The sequence below is a fragment of the Mirounga leonina genome, unplaced genomic scaffold, assembly GCF_011800145.1.
Source record: "Mirounga leonina isolate KUSES-001 unplaced genomic scaffold, KU_Mleo_1.0 Mir_125, whole genome shotgun sequence".
NCBI classification, from domain to species: domain Eukaryota; kingdom Metazoa; phylum Chordata; class Mammalia; order Carnivora; family Phocidae; genus Mirounga; species Mirounga leonina.
In genome coordinates this window covers 27,601,028-27,618,238 of record NW_023270305.1, presented here as the reverse complement: position 1 = coordinate 27,618,238, position 17,211 = coordinate 27,601,028, and the positions used below count along the sequence as shown (strand labels likewise).

Here is a 17,211-nt window from a genome sequence, read left to right as displayed (position 1 = left end):
GATTTTATTTTTAAGTAATTTCCACACCCAACATGGGGCTTGAACTCACAACTCCGAGATCAAGAGTCTCATGCTCTACCGACTGAGCCAGCCAGGTGCCCCTGTAGGATTCCATTTATATGAAATATCCAGAATAGGTAACTCCATGGAGACAGAAAGTAGATTCATGGTTGCCAGGGGTGGCAGGAGAGGGAAATGGGGAATAACTGCTTAATGGGAGTGAGTTTTCCTTTTAGAGAGATGAAAATGTTTTAGAATGAGATAGAGGTGATGGTCACACAACATTGCGAATGTATTAAATGCCACTAAATTGTACACTCTTGAATGGTTAATTTTATGTTATGTGAATTTTACCTCAACAAAAAATACATTTTCTGACAAAATACTTATATTCACAGTACATAAAGAACTCCTATAAATCAATAAGAAAATGACAAACAACCCAACTTTTTAAATGAGCAAAAGACTTGAGCATGCTCTTTATAAAAGAAGATATCCGAATGGCCAGTAAATGCATGAAAAGGTGCTCAACATCTTTAACCAATAGGAGAATGCAAATTAAAACCACAAGGAGATGCCACCACACGCTCAGCCTGGCATAGAGTGCTGGTGAGGAGCTGTGGCCACAGGAACTCTCTTCCACGGCTGATAGAAGTGGACTTGGTAGAGTCATTTGGAAAAACTGACTGCAATCTCCACTAAAGCTAAATCTTTGCCTATCTTATGACCCAATAATTCTACTCTTAGATATTTACCCAAAAGAAATGAGTGCATGTGTCCACCGAAAGACACATCCATGAACATTCCTATCAGCTTTATTCAGAGTTGCCAGAAACTGGAAACCATCCACATGTCCATCGACAGGGAATGAATAAGTAAACTGTGGTATTGGACCAATACTGAGACAGCCTGGACATCTCTCCCAGAGTGATATTGATCAAAAGAAGCCAGACACAAAAGAATAGATGTGTTTTGATTACATGTATATGAAAGTTCTAGAGGAGGCAAGATTAATCTGTGGTGATGGAAATCAGAATGATGTCCTCTCCTGGGGGATGTTGACTGGGAAGGGAGAAAAGAGACTTTCCAGGGTAAAGGAAATGCTCTGGACCATTTTTTCTTAAAGATTTATTTATTTATGTATTTATTTATTTAAGAGAGAGAGCACGTGAGCACACGAGCAGTAGGGAGGGGCAGAGGGAAAGGGAGAGAATCTTCAAGGAGACCCCACACTGAGCTACAGAACCCGACGTGGGACTTGACGTGGGGCTTGATCCCAGGACCCCGAGGTCATGACCTGAGCTGAAATCGAGTCAGATGCTTAACCGACTGAGCCACCCAGGCGTCCCCGCTCTGCACCTTGATCTGGGTGGCATACACATGTACATGAATGGTCCTAGAGCTTCGCCCATGGGGGCTGTGCACTTCTCTGACCGGAGTAATTGTTCTTAGAGGCCCTTCTGAGTGCAGAGTGGAGAGGGGCTGGCAGGGGGCTGAGGTGGCAGTGGGGGGCATGATGTAACGGGTACATCCGCCCAGCAAACATCTCCTTGACCTGGCTGGTCAGGCCTAAACCACAGAGTGGACTCAGTCTGGGCCTCAGGCAAGAAGGGTCTTGAGGAGCATTTTCTCCCACCCTGCCCTGGACTAGGTGACGAGACTCAGGGCCAGAGACGAGGAGGGACTCATCCCACACAGGTGGCAGCAGAACAGGGGAGAAACCAAGTCATGGGCTCCCAGCCTGGTCCTCACTCCAGGTAGCAGGCTGCTCTCATATGCCGCTCTGTGAGAAGTAATTGTGTGTCCTTTGAAAGTCCTAAAAGGGGACAAAGGAGGTCAGGAGAGGGTCATCCTAAGAACTGAAATGTTCAGCATCCAGATGGGAGTGGGTAAGGCATTTCCACCCATCCTCAGCTGGGTAAACGGCTCAAAGGGAGGAAGGAACACAGGCCAGGTGCTCAACACACACCTGGCTCCTTGTAGGACCCAATAAACTGGGTGTCAGGACTGGTAGGAGCAAGCCCTGAGATGTCGAAAGAAGTTTGGGACCCAGTGGGGCCCATACTCCATCATCCAGTGGTTCCAGCTCAAGCTGAGAAAGGCCGGGGAATCTTGAGAATGAGCTAGTTCCCTCAGAGGCACAGGAAAAGAAGGGGGTCCGGGACTGCTGGGGCTGGATGGGGCAGGCTTTGTGTGGCATGTGAGCTCTGACTAGCTCCCAGACCTGAGGCTTCTAGAAGAGGGACCCTCTTCTGAGGTGCCCAGCACTGCCAGGCCCTCCCTCACTGTCAACAGCCAGACTCTCAGGCCCAGAAGTGGGGGGAAAGAGAAGGGAGGGCAGGGATAAGACAGGAACACCTGGAGTTTGGGTCCCCACCCTCCCTTGAGGTCTCTTCCCCCGGCGAGGAAGAGGCTCTATCTTGGAGTGAGTCTCCGCTGTTAAAAATAACCTGCCTTTCCATCATCCCGACAGCCGCACTCTGGGACAGCATGTTCCAAGGCCCAAGCTGCTCTCTGGGGACTGGAGCAACAGGGCAAGAAGGGCTGTGCCCAGGCCAGGAGAGCATGCCCAGAGGCTGGCACCCCACAGGCCTGACTCCGTTCGGGCTCCCCAGCCGCATCAGTCTTCCTACCCCTGCCCAAGATCCTGGGGTGTTGGGTCTAGTGGCGACAATCCCGGGGGTGCTTGTGGGGTGCTCTGGTTGCCTTGGAGGCCCGCGAGAAGCTATAGGATTTGGGGGCTTCTCCTGGTGACCTGGAACTCTCCCTCCCTTGCATGGAACCCAGCAAAGAAGAGGATGCTGCCGACCCATGTGGCTTCCTCCTTGGATTCCCAAAAACATCCTTGGCTGGGCCCAGAGGGAACATTGCAGGGGATCAGGAAAGAGAAGGAGGGACTTGTATGCATGGGAAGCCCATGTCCTGTCCCTCTCTCCTGTGGCCTCTGCCCTGTAGGAGAGGAAGAGGGTGGCAACAGCACTCAGGGTTGAGAGCCCAGGCCCTGGAAACAGAAAGACCTGGGTTCAAATCCTGCCACAGCTTTGATCACAGAGTGACCTTGCACAAGTTACCTCCCCTTTCTGTGGCCTGACTCCCTCACTGGTAAAACAGATGCCCAAGGCCCCAGCTTGGAGGGTTGCTGTGCGGGTACGTGAGTTCCAGCTCTTACTAAATGCACAGTGCCTGACCCACAGCGAGCACTCCATCGATGGTATTCTTACGGCACCACGGTTAAGGGCATTGCTGGGGAAGGGAATTTCAAATCCAGCCTCCTCTACCGACCAGCTGTGCAGCCTTGAGCAACTTGCTTGACTCCTCTGATTTTTCATTTCCTGCCTTGGACAATGGAATAATACCTCTTACCTCCTGGGGCTGTTGCAAGGCTCCTTACACTGATGCCCTTACGAGGTGCTGAGCGTGCAGTGAGCGCTCCGTAAGTGTGCAAGTCCCCAGTCAGGCTAGTGTCTGAGCTGGAGCCCCAGAGACGGACAAAGGCGGGGGTTGGGGGAGGCAGGGGAGGAGGAAGGACAGCTCCTTTGGCCCACGCTCGCTCAGAAGCAGTTGGAGGCCGTCCTGGCCACACACCTCATAGGCTGAAGGTTCTTGGGGCATGCCTGACCTGGGCTCACCTCTGCCCGGACCGCACAGCCCCATAGGCTTCCCGAGGCCCCGCAGATCAGACCCATCCCAGACAGAAGGCCCCTGTCCCCACCCACCTTCATGCTATCCCACTGCACTCAACGGTAGGGGGGAGAAGGAGGGAGAGAGACAAGAGACAGGCAGAGCGAAGGAGACAGAGGGAAACCAAGAAAGAGGCCAGGATCCAGGAAAAGGAAAGAGAAGGGGAGAAGGAAGGAGAGCCAAGAGGAAATGAAGGGAGGAGGGAGGCCTGTAGTCACAAAGTGAGACCAAAAACAAAAGTAATAGAAAAATTCTGGAAATTTAGAAAACAGGAGTGACCTCTCTAAAAGGACAAAATGGGAGGGAGGGAGAGATGGGACCAGCTGGGGAACCCCAAGGGGGGCCTTCAGGGACAGTGATGGAGCTCAAGGAGCTGGAGACAGCCTGACTCCCCTGCAAACGGGGCTTTACCTAAGGACTGGTAATATGTTGTCATGACAACAGATGTAGCATTTAGGGTAATTACTGATGAATAACAGAGAGGAGGTGGCACAGTCCTCGCTGGTGCTGCAGCCCAGGGAGGGAGGGGGTGGTCTTGGAGGCAGTCCCAGGGCCCCCTCTGCCGTGGCCCCATCCCAGACCCTTGCCTGAGGCTTGACCTAGCCAGGACCTTTCCAGTCCAAAAGTCTGCCCCGGGTCCGACCTTCTGAGCTACACCCACGTCCCTAGGTTACCCAGGCCTGCCAGCAAACACAGGTATGGTCTCCGTGACAATCATTTCAACGCAACTTTCTCTGCGACCCTCGGAGTGTGGTACAGCAGGGACTTCATATTACAGATGACAATACAAGACTCCGAAGTTGAGAAACTTCTCTGGTCACATAGCAAATAAGCCAGCATCCGAACCCAGCGTTGCTTCTCTGCACAGCACTCCCTAGAAGGTTCCTGGGGCCTAGGCTGATCCTGGGCTGGCCTAGAAACAGGCTATTCCTGAGCATCTCACCACCAGCACCTGCTGGAAAGGGTCCGAGACAGCATTTGTGGGTGAGAAGAAGGGGAGGGGGTGTGTTACAGAAAATGTTCAATGCCCCTGGCTCTCTACAGACATCCCATGTCATCTGGAGATCATTCTTTCTATTTTATAGCTGAGAAAACAGGCTCAGAGAGAAGTGACTTGCCCAAGGAGCCCACTTGCCCTGTTTATGAGCAGCTCTCTGTGCTGGGGCTGTTCCAGGCCTGATCGAGCTGGTGGCAGTGTGGCCCAGCGAATCACGGGGTACCCCAGGATTTGGGGACTGCAGGAGCTTGCTTGCAGGAGACTGCAGGGCCTGGACTCTGATCGTCAGGGGTCCTGAGTCTGAGGCCTTGGGGAAGCTCACAGGCCGAGTCTCCCATGAAGCTTCCTGCAGCCCAGGGCCGTCCCCCACCAGGAAGCCTGTGAAGTCCCCAGCTGCACTTGCTGTTTCTGTCCTCCAGGCCATTGGCCTCACATCCACAGAGCCCCCAGACAGATGTCTATCTCAGGGCTACCAGGCCGAGGGGCGGGGGGATGGGACACCCCAGCTCCCAGAGCTACCCAGGGCAGGGGAGGGAGTGGCCTAGGCCTAGCCAGGCCATGCAGGGCAGCGGAAGTGCATGCTTGGCCTCGGCAGGAGGGCATGTTTGTTAGCGATCCGGCTCTGGGAGGATGAGGCTCTGGCCTTTCACATGCCTTCAGGGCTCCATGCCCCGGGCCCAGAGCTCTGCCTGGCTGGCGTCAGGGTGACAGCAGGGGCCCTCTTAACACCCCCAGGCCCCTCCCGAGGGAGCTTCCTCAAGGATGAGACCCAGATCAGGGCCTCCTTACAACAACCCCCAGAATCTAGAAAGGCTAGCCAGGGCTGGAGCATGACCCAGCTGGGAGGGGAGAGGGCCAAGGGGCCGGGGGTTTCCAGAGAATCTGGGCTGCCTGCCACTGGGGAGTAGGGCTGTTGGGGGGTAAGGAGGATGCACATGCACCTGCCTGTGAGTGGGGGGAGTCACTAATTGGATGGAGCTGCAGTTGGTGAAGCAGAACTGAGGATTTTTTTTTTTTTAAGATTTTATTTTATTTATTTATTTGAGACAGAGAGAATGAGATACAGAGAGCATGAGAGGGAGGAGGGTCAGAGGGAGAAGCAGACTCCCCGCCGAGCAGGGAGCCCGATGCGGGACTCGATCCTGGGACTCCAGGATCATGACCTGAGCCGAAGGCCGTCGCTTAACCAACTGAGCCACCCAGGCGCCCAGGACTGAGGATTTTGAGCCCTTCTAGAGAATTTATCAACGGACTTCATAAAACAAAGAGGAGGAGGAATCAAGAAGAGGAAATAAAGGGGACGGACAGCCCTGCACGGGGGTCCCTCCTGCAAGCTGCTTGCCACCCGTGGACCCTTCCCCTGGTCCCTGGATGCAGGCCCGTCCCTGCAGCTGCAGGTGGCACAGGGCCTGAGCCCAGCCCCTCCTGAGGACCTCACTGCCCTTTCACACTGCCCAGGCCAACTGTGACCGCACAGGGTGCAGATAAACGTCGACAGGCATTCGGCAGGGCAAGGGTAGCCCTGCCCTGAGGCTCAAGGACAGTGGAGTGGATCGGGACCTCTGGGTGGTCAAGGTTCACCCCAACAGGGGCTCTTCTGTGTGAGGACAGGAAGGAGGTGGAAGGAAAGCAGGCTGCCCTGGTCACAGGCTGGATCCGGACCAAGTCTAGCAGAGCTGGTGCCAGGGAGTAGGCAAGGAGGCCTGGGCAGACAGAGAGCAACCCGCACCTGCTGAGGCCCACCCAGGCCAGAGGTCAGGATGCCCAGGAGCAGGACAAGAGGGGCTGTGTCTATATCACCCCGATGTGCTCTGCAGCCAGGATGAGAGGTGAGCTCCCCATGGGTCTTTGTCCCAGAGGCGGGGGCAGAGGGAACAGGATCCACCACGTTTACCCTGGCATCTAAAAAGCCACTCCCCACCTCTGGAGTGCAGGGTGGAGGGGAAGGCGTATTGCCAACAAGCCGTGCCCCCAAAGTGTCTGGAAGCCTGGCAGGTGGGCTAAGGTGGGTGTCGTGTAAACCCTGACGATCGTGGGGTAGCCTGTGCTGTCCTGCCCTCGCACCTCCCCCACCCCATACCTACAGGCCTGTTAGTGCACCTGCAGGATGGGCTTTTCCCCATCATATGCCCTCACACTGCCCCTTCTTCCAAGGGCCGTGTGGGCGGTTGTCCCATACCTGGGCTGATGCCCCCTGCAGAAGTCCCCTGCAGGCGGATCCGGGCTCTGGGATGGCTCCAGGCGAAGCCAGCTCTGTGACCGGGACAAGTCCCTAAACTACCTGGGCCCGGTTTCTGCATGTGCAGAATAGAAGGGTAGAAATGAAATTTGATGCACAGGGTTTATTCTCTTCCTCCCAACAGGGTCTTTATAACCTGGTCCCTTTTGCCTTTACCCACAGAGTTCCCACCTCCTGCTCTCCACTGACAAAGAGTCTCAAAGGAGTGCACGGGAAATGGGGTCCTCGGCATGTAGCCAGGAGTCTGGGGACGCCCACAGGTCCGTGGAGACCCGCGCCCCTCACCCAAGCCCAGGGAGCAGCAGCCTGCGAGACTTCAGGCCAGAGAGAAGAAAATAAACAAACAAGTTTGTTGGCCGCCTTCAGCTGTGACTGTCCCTTCCCCTTTGCCTCCTCCTCCTCCTGACACTCAGCATTCTTCCCCACTTCCTGGAGCCAGGAGACCCTGACATCCCAACTTATTTTTAGTCCATTGCCTCTGGAGCAGGGCTGCTGGCCCTGGGCCTCACCCCACCCTGTCCCCTGCCCCTGGGGGTGCAGCCCAGGGCCAGAAGGCACCTCAGATCTTGAGCAAACCCACACCCAAGCCATAGTGGGGACAGTATGGCCCCCCCTTGCTCCCCCTCCCACTCCCCTCCTGCCTGAGGCAGCCCTCCCGCAGAGGCAGCCCTCCCGCAGCCCTCCCTCCTGCTTCCTGCCCTCCCCCGGCCCCCACGCTGCCTTCCCTCCGGGAGTATTAAGTGTTCTGCCACCGCCCTCCATCCCCCGTGCTCTGTAACCTTGGGGGTGGGGGCCCTTCCTTGCCCCCTGGATCCCCCAACAGGCCCCCCACCTCGCCCCTAGGTGTTGTCTCTCTCTCAGACACAGGGTTCTCCCCTCTGCTTATCATGGACCAGCTGTCCATCCCATGACCACAGTCAAGATGGGCATGGGGCAGAGAGTGAGGTGTGGAGGGCATCATGGGGGACAACCTCTACCCGCCTCCACAGTCCCAGCAATCCGCCTGGACCCCAGACTTTCACATGCTGCCCAGCCAAACCAAAGCTATGCTGGGGGGACTCACAGCCCACGTGGCCTCACCCAAACAGCAACCAACACCTGTTACTGCTCGAGACCATCTCTTGAGGCTCTAACTTCCCACCCTCTTTCTTGTCCACACTTCTTCCCTCCCTGGAAGGAGTTCTTATAAATATGGTTTTCTGCCCCTCGCCACATTTCCAGGGATATTTTAACAGCCCTGGAGATGGGTGTCCGGGCAGCTAGCCATTTTCACTATGTGTCGGGCACGGTCAGGCCTGGGATACACAGTGGACCAGACAGTTAATGATCGCACCCCGCACGGAGCTTACATTCTAGTAGGGAATGAAGACAGGGAGCAGACAGGTAAGTGGAATATCCAGCATGATGGCTGGTCATAAGTGCTGAGAAAAGTTACAGCAGGAAAGGGGGGTGTTTGGTCAGGGAGGGGTCGGGGGAGGCTCAGCGGGTCCTGATGCATCCTGAGGGATGGAGGCTGCAGGGTGGCCTTCTGCTCTGCAGGTGGAGGGAAATTGGGCTCAGAGTCCACTCCTAGAACACAGGGAGCAACAACGTTTGCTCCAACCAGGTGATCAGACTCACAAGCAGCATAACAGGCCGTTCAACTGTGGGGGTTGGGTGGTTCTTGAACCATCCTTGCCTTGCTTTACACACTCTCAAGAGAAGCAGAACTCCTAGTGCCCCTGCACCCCATTTCCCCTCTTCCTGCCCAGCTCTGGCTCCAATCAAGGTGTGCTGGCCCAAGGAGACCCCACTCTCACCCAATCCGCCATGCTGCCTAGCCCCGTTCCCTCTGCTGGCAGCTGTGTTTCCACTTGCAAACTTCTCAGACTCTCTGGGGTTCTCCTGGGCACTGACACCTGTCCCCTGTGTCCCCCTGCTATAGCCTCCGGGTCTCCAGAGACAGCCCTCCTTACCACCCCCAGTGGCTCCCCTGCCACCAGGCTGGGCAGCCCTTGCCCTCACGCCCGCCAAGGCCAAGGCCAGGATTCTCCCTAGCCCCGGGGGCCAAATAGGTTTCATCTTGCACAGCAGCTGCCACTGTTTGAGGAGGCCTGCCCAGCACTGCCTTGTCTCAGCTCACAGAGTTCAGGGATCCCGTCCTGATGTCCGTCATGAGCACAGCAGTAAAGGGGTAGGCATACACATGGTACGTTTGACACATTGGCCCAAAAACCTTCCCTTCCCAGCTACACGCTGGACAGAAGCTCTTGGAGGGAGAGGCTTTGGAGCTCCTGGAAGGAAGGGGTGAGGGAAGGTAGGAAGAAGAGACTCCCTGCACCATATGGGGCCATCTTCCTGGCCACAGAGCCTACCCTCCTTCCATCAGGCTGCTGAGCAGTGACTCAGGGGACACCGGGGGACAAGGGGTTCTGCTAGCTGACCTTGGAGAGGACCTGGGCTTTGAGAGGAGTAATCATACTGGCTCTGCCACTCACGGGGACCAACTCTGCACCCCCCCTCACTCTACCAGGACATTTTCCAGCACCTCTACCTCTCAGGACCCCTCTACCCCTCAGCGCCCCTCTCCAATCTTAATGTAGTTATCATCCCATTTCAAATGGGGAAAACTGAGGCACAGAGAGGTTTCATGGTCTGCCTGAGACCACACAACCCATTGACAATGAAGCCAGGTTTGACTGCAAAGTCAGTACCCTTTTCATGCTGCCACTGGGATGACCCAACCATGCACACTCTCTACCTGCCCCCTCTCTGTCCAGCCCTGTGGATTCTTCCACACTCCTGGACAGGTCCCTGCCACCACCTCCTAGGATGTCCTGGTGCTTCTCTAGCTCTGTGGGACAGTTTTCCCACCCCTAGCTCCACCAAGACCAGGATGGAATCTTCCAACAGAATTTCTCTAGGAAACGATGGAAAACAAAACAAAACAAAATAATTAAACCCCAAATCGGAGACACACTCCCAGAGCGCAGGGTCCCCAGCCTTAGGTGACTAAGGCCAAGGCTGCCCCAGTTTGCTGGGAAAACTCACTCAATGAGCAATGTGTCCTGGTAGCTGCTCTGAGCTGGGCTGTGAGGGGAGCAAAGGTACCAACAGGGCAGCTGAGTCTCTGCCCTTGTCCTCCGTCATCTGGGAAGGCGAGAGGCACAGCACCACAGCTGGGGCTAAAGTGGGGTTCCTTTCAGGGGCCGCATCTCTCTGCGTCATTCTAGTCCGGGACTCTATGGGAGCATGGTTTCCCCAGGAGCCCTTCTGCTGCTTGCCCTGCCAGGGGACCTCACCCACATTCCTTCCCCTTCCCTGCCTTACTTTAGACCCAACACAGACCAAGGGCTGCCATCTGCCACCCCATACGCACATGTCCACTCCCCCCCTCCCACCAGCTCCTGACCTGCCACGGAGGGATGTCTTCTGAGGTGACCCTTCTGAAGTTCACGCCCCCAAGATTTCCCCGGGCATGCAGGCGTCAAGGGCAGGACAGGGAGGTGGCTGAGGGTACATTACGTGAGCCTGGGGTAGGAAGGGGATGGAGGCCATAGGCTCCCACAGAGGAGGAAGCCTGGCGGGCGGGAGGGGGGAGCTGCTTCTGGAAAATGGATAGGTAGAAAAAAGCAGGGGTAGGTTGGGGGCAGGAGGCCACTGACTGGGCCCCCCTCCTCTCTCTGCCCCTGCCCAGTGGTTCTTTAGGCAGAACCCAGGACATCATTGGAACATGCTCCAGTCCAACTCCTTCATCTGACAATGAGGAATCTGAAGCCCAGAGAGGTAAAGGGATTTGCCCTAGGTCACCGAGCAATTTGATGGCCCTACTGGGACCATGACCCGAGCCTCTGGCCCCTGGCCAATGCTTCCGCAAGAGCCGAGGAAATCCTTGAAACGGTCACCAGTCCTGCACCCACCCTAACTCCAGCTGCCAGGCCAGCATGGGGTGGAGAGGCCATAGCCTGCCCAGATGTGTAGCCGGGACAGCGTGTCACAGTGGCACCGGGGGATAGACCAAGAGCGCCCAGGGACCTCGTGGAGCCTGCTGCCTGGGGCTCCCCCCACACAGCCCCCTCCCACACTGGGAGGGAGGGCTGGGTTTAACCCTCACCCCCCCACTGCAGTGTCCAGGGACCCCAGCAGCAGGCTCAGGAAGCCTCCCACGCTCCCTCTCTCCCAGCTGCAGCCAGCTTAGGGTGGGAACGGGGACACAGGGACACCTGGGCTCCACACTGCCACCCACACTCCATGGCCCAGCCCTTTTCCCTCCTGGAGCAGCCCAGGTCCCCGTGGGAGCAGAGGGAGTGGCATTCCATCTGAGCCTTGGCTGCTCTGAAATTGGAGGGCCCATCCCCAGTTCCAGAAGGGGTCTGCCCTCACTGCAACCCGGGGAAATCAAAGGTCAGGACCCTCGCACCCTGGGGCTGGGGCCCAGCACCTCCCCCGCCTGCCGGAGCACCGGGACCCCAGAGGGCTGCAGCAGGGCCAGAAATAGCCCCAACGTGCCAGGAAGGGAAGCTCTCTTTCAGACTCTAGTAGGTTCTGGTCCCCTTGCAACCACAATTGTCCATGGAGCCTGCAGGCCCCATGAAGAGGCAGGACTATCCCCAAGGGGGGAGGCAGGAGGCAGAGGGTCAGCAGGAGGCAGAGGGGACAGCCAGGGAAGGGGGAGCCAGCCTCTAAGGACCCAGACGTGGGAAGGGCCAGGAGAGCGGAGGAGAGGAAGGGAAGAGAGGACGAGAGGAGGGAAGAGGGGAAGAATCCCAGGGGGAGAGGATGGGTATGAAGTGGGGGGGCGCTCTTCCTTTGAAATCACTGCTAATCAATAGATGGCCACAAGGCCAAGCCAAGGGCAGGAGCCTTTGGCCAAAGGCCAGGGGAGGGTGTGAGAAGATCAGAGCCAGCGAGCCCTGGGGAGGGTGCAAGCTGACATCCAGGCTCCTTCCAGCTCTGGCGTGCTGACAGCAGGCTTCCCCACGCCGGACGGAAGGATGGACGGATGCAGGAGCACGAAAAATCCCAGAATCTAATTTTAGCTGAGTGCTCCCGCCTCCCCTGCTAACAGTGAACAGAGCTTCCCACCCCTGCTCTAACGGAGGTACCAGCAGGCCAGGAGATAACCCCCCACCCGGAAGCCGTGGGGTCTCTGTAGGGGCGGCCCTCCAGCTAGCACAGAGCAGGGGCTTTGCTGGGCTGGGAGGGCCCCAGGCCTGCTCCCCCATTGTTGAGGAGGCAGATGCTGAGGCCAGTTAGTGACATAGTTCAGATTAAACTGGGTGTGTTGGTATCCTGGCTCTGGATGACCTCAGGCAAGATGCTCAATCTCCCTCGGCCTCAGTTTCCTCTCCTATAAAATGGGAATAGTTGTCGCTCTAATCCCAGATGATGCACGTCCGGCACTAGTCCCGATGACTCAGAACTGTCATTATTCCTCTGCCACCGCCCATCTCAGAGGGCCCCAAACTGAGCGGTCACTAAAGGCACAAAGATGAAGAAAACACAGCCCTCAGCCTGCCCAAGAGCCTGCCCCTAACAACAACGGATTAATTCCAGGAACCTCCGAATCTGGACCTTCCAGAAAGCCGGGGTCACGGCAGAGATGGAGCCTCCAGCTAGGGAACCCTAGAGACCACGGGGTCAACACCTCGTGGGCAGGCAGGAACACTGAGGCCCCAAGAAGGACCCAGCTCTGCTCAGGGGCAGCTGGACAAATGAGGGCAGAAGCAAAGCATGACCCCGGCCTCCCCACCACGTCCCCACTGTGGTTTCCACTAGCACCAAGTCCTACACCAGCCTGGCCGTTCCCAGCGACCAGGCCCTCTAAGCAGAACTCCTGGCCAGCACCAGGGAAGCCAAAGGTCGCCCGGGATCAGCTCCACCTGGGCAGATGCCTCCCCAGGCCCAGCCAACAGCAACCCCGTTTGCACGGTCTCACATCCAGTTCTCAGCGCCACCTCCCAAACACAGAAACGAGGCTGGGGAGACGCAGGGGCCTGATGAACTCACAAGCCCCCTCCACCTGGAGTCTTGGCAGCAGGTCAGCCAGCCCTCCCGGCACAGGTACCCTTTGAGCAGGTGGGCCGGGGGGGGCTTCCCGTAGCAATGCCCCCAAGAGGAACTCCCAGCAGCCCTGAATTTCTCAGCAGCTGATCTGAGGCAGAGGGTAGGACTGTACTCCCTTTCAAGGGTATCCCCTGTGCTCAAAGGACCCAGATTCTTACGCCGCGAGTGAAACGGGAGGGGAGACGTCTTCCTAAGCCATCCATCCCACCTCTTCTTTAACTGTCTTCTTTACTGGTCCCTCCCTTTGTCAGGGATGTCCTAAGACAGAAGCTAGAAGGGTCTCCAGAAGGTAGAAGTGCCCCTCCACGACAGCTCACATGCAGCTGGTGAACTGCCAAGAATCCGTGCCGCCTCCTGTCCCCCACACTCACCCCCAAGGTGTGTGGGGGATTGATTACTCCTGGGAGGGGGCGTGCGATCCCCCCACCCCCATCTCTGCTGCTCTGAGCCCACCTCTTGGACCCACTAACCCTCAGATGGGCTCAGGGTGAAATCCAAAGTAGGTGCTACTCACACAGAACAGCAGGAATGGGGTGTGAGAGGAGGAGCAGACAGCCTAGGAGCCAGGGGTCCCGGGGTCCAGCTCCAGCCACACCACCTATGAGCTGTGTGACCATGGGCAGGCCCCCGGGGCTCTGCTCCTCAGGCTCTTCATCTGAGAACTGAACAAAGTAGCAAAATGGGGACAAGCCAGGCACAGGCCCTCGCACACAGCAGTCTGTCCCAGATGCTTCCTGAATGTGGACCTGTTTTTCCTTAAGTCTGGAAAAAAATCCCTTCTGTATGAAGGTGTGGACAACCTGCCTTCTAGACAAGCTCTGCTACCGCCTGGCTGGGGGGGGGGCCCAAGGCAAGTCAATTCTCTCTGGGCTTCAGTCACTTCTTTAATAAACTTTGGGGTTTGACTGAGCTGTCAGGAATGGAAAACCTGTGGAGCCCAGACCACCACTTACATATTCTGTGGCAGGGACAGACATGATTGGTCTGTCACCGCACCGCCGCCTACTGAGCCCAGCCAGGCGCAGTTTCGGGGTCCCCCACCGGCCAGCACCCCCGAACGAGAGCTGGAGCGAGAGACAGAAGCACGATTCCTCTGCACCTGAATTTTGAAGCTTTGCGATTCAGGGACCCAGCTGGGTGAACTTGAGCCTCAGTTTCCGCTTTGGCAAAATGGCCACACCCAGCAAGATTGTGAGGATTAAGTAAAATAATGTACTCAGTACTCAGTTACCGCGCTAACTCTGTCACTGTCCCTAGAGGCTGGGCGGGGCGCCCTTCCCCCAGGCCTGTGGGCCCGCCCCTCACAGACCCTCGGGCAACACAGTGCGTCCCGTGGAAAGAGTGTGGGCCTGGGGCACCTCTGGCAAGTCAGTACACCTTTCTGAGCCTCAGTCTCCCCTGGATAAAATGGGCTGATACTTCTTTTACACAGTGGGCATGAGGATTAAACAAAGTAATTAGACAAAATGCCAGAAAAGTGATGGGCTCAGTAAACAGGAACAAATGAGCTACTTTAATCTACCCTCATCAGGCCTCAGGACCTTGGCTTTGGAAAGCCAGGCTGGTAGAAATTGCTGGGAGCTCCTCAGGGCAGGGTGTGGCTCTCTCATCAAGTCCGTGAAGCCGCTTGTCCCAGGAGTCTCCATTGGTCGCCCATGGCGGAAGCCACAGCCCGGCCCGGGGAAATGTGAATCCTGGATATGGTAGATGGCCTCCCACCACCCGACCCTGGGACCTCAGCGCTCCTCCCTCTGCCCTTCCCTCCCAGGCCTCCCCCCTCTCTGGGGCCTCCCCTGCCCTCAGAACCAGGCCACACTGGCTCAGGCCCCAGAGGCTGCCCTCACCGAGGTGGGACCAGATGCCTTGGAGGCCTCATCTGGGAAATAAGATTGATAGGAGTGACATCCACAGGTCTTCCAACTCTGGCGTTGGTGACTGAACCTGTGTGGGAGAGCCCGAAGCAGAGCATTCTGGTCCACTCTTCTGCCCTCCCTGAAGGCAGCCGCTGAAAACACTCTGCAGTTACCGTCCTCCTGCCCTTCCTCCCCATGTTCCTCCGGCCCCCCTGGGGGTGGTGTCCAACGACCTCCTCTGGCCCTCAGCTGCTGCACCTGACCACAAGGCTGACTCTCCAACTGTCACAAATCCACCAAACTCACCCTTTGCCCGTGCTGTCCCCTGCCTGAAACACCTTTCCTATCTTGCTTCTTGGTGTACTCCGTCTCTTCCCCCAAGACCCAGCCCCAAGGCCCCCTACTCTGGGAAGCCCTCCTTCTCTTTCCTTGCCAGGAGGCCAATCTCAGGCTTCTCTGGCCACTCTCTTCTCACTGGCTTGCAATGATAAGGGATGCTGAGGGGACAAAGCAGGTGTGCAGGTGGGTAGGTACTGGGCAGCCACGCCTAGGGCAGGAAAGGGCAACCGGCCCCGGGAGGGAGCCCATGCTTAGAGATACTATCCGAGTGGCTGAGAAATAATTACTCCTGGCAGCCTTTGGGCAACAAGGACACAGCTCGTTTATTACAAAATATCTTTTATTGATAAAATAGCTCAGACTTTAAAAAAACAACAACAAAAACACCTGCATATCACAACAAGGGGCCCACAGGCAACCACAATAGCAGGAGTCCCACGGGACATACACAAGACCAGTCAGATGTCACAAGTCAGCCACTCCCCTGGGTACAGCCTTGGCCTCACCCTGAGACTGAGGAAGGAGCTAGACAGCCCCTCTCCCCAGGAGGGACTCTCTTTGGTCCCCTCCATTCTCTCCGCCCGGGAAAACTCTCAGCACCTCTCCAGGTCCAGCCAGGCCCATCAGAGTGCCGACAGTGCCTGGGCTGCTCAGCCCTTGTCCCACGCTAGCTGCCCGCTGACTTAATGTCCAAGCCAGGCGCTCCTTGGAGAAGAATGGGAAACGTCCTTCAAATGCTCCCAAGTGTTCTGGGTGCCAGGTCCCAGGGATGGGGAGACAACCAGGAGGGAGAGACCCCTGGAGCCCCATCAGTGGGATGGAGCAACGTGGCTGGGGCAGAGATAGCCAGCCGGCCCCCACCCCATCTGGGGTAGGGTCGCTTATACATCACAGGGACCCGCTGGGGGCTTGGAGACCTGCCTGAGCGCTCTGGTGGGAGGCCCCTGCAGGAGTCCACGGGGCCCTCACTCACCTGTTCTGGCCACAGCACCCTACCTGGGGGCTCTGTCACCCACCCCAGGCTCTCATCTCAGGCTGCTCCCATGGTGTGGGTATTTTTAGCCATCTTGGGAAAACAATTAGTCTGCTCGATGACAAAAGACTTTTCCCCCACTGGGGGGCCCAAGCCCCTGAAAACCCCGTTGGTGTTGTGGATGAAATGTCGAGAAGTTGTCATGCAGCATAATAACTAAACCCTTGCAGGCGCAAGAACACGTTCTCGAAGAAATAGTGGTTCTCTCTACCATTCCCCACGTCCAGTTTGGGGTAAGAATTCACACACCCCAGGCACAGAACAAAAGTCTACAGGAAGACAGGTGGTGGTAAACACAGAGAAAGGGGATTTTTATATCACCAAACAATCACATTTTCTGGTTCTCTAGTGTGTTCCGCCACGGAGCTCAAAGCTTTCTGCAAAGCCTCTCATCTCCCAGCAGCAAGTCCCCGGGGTTTTTGCAGGGGGTGAATGCTAGTGATCAGGGATCTCCCGTCAGGCAGACGCCAGGCCTCCAGACCACCCCACCAAGGCGAGGCGTCCACTGGCACACACCCACCTCCCAGAGGGGTGCCAGGTGAGGAAAATGATTCCAGAAAACGTTTTGGCTTTTAAAGGAGCTACAAATCCAAAAGTAGGTAGAAAGGGGAGAAGGCCCCAGAAGCAGCGTCAGACCATAAACCCCCCCCCACCCAGTGCCGGATGGGGACCCCGGGCATCCGGCGTGGGTCCCTCAGTTCTGCCTCCTCCTCAGTGGCAGGTGCTCCTGGGGAAAATGGAAAGCTGGCTTCCTGCTCTTTACCCGGGGAAGATGGGAAACAAACCACCACAAACAAGTGACCGGCCAGGGAACACAGAGTCCAGAAGGAAGGCCCACCCATTGGCTTGCCGGGGTCTGGGGTCCGGGGAGGGAGGGGCTCTATCCTGGCTGGCTTTGGAGGCTTCAAATGGACCCCCAGTGAACAGCACCCCTGCCCCTACCCCTCCAGGGGGGCTCCCAAGAGGAGGCCTGCAGGACCCGGGCAGGAGCCAGAAAGCCCCAGGGAGGTGGCCACAGAAAACA

The 17,211-nt window shown here is 56.9% G+C and overlaps 1 protein-coding gene across 1 annotated transcript in view; it reads right to left on the bottom strand.

Annotated features, from left to right (window-relative positions):
• ADRA2B (adrenoceptor alpha 2B) overlaps positions 1 to 17,211 on the bottom strand; it is a 59,263-nt gene that overhangs the window by 40,208 nt on the left and 1,844 nt on the right. The gene's annotated exons all lie outside the window — the stretch shown is intronic.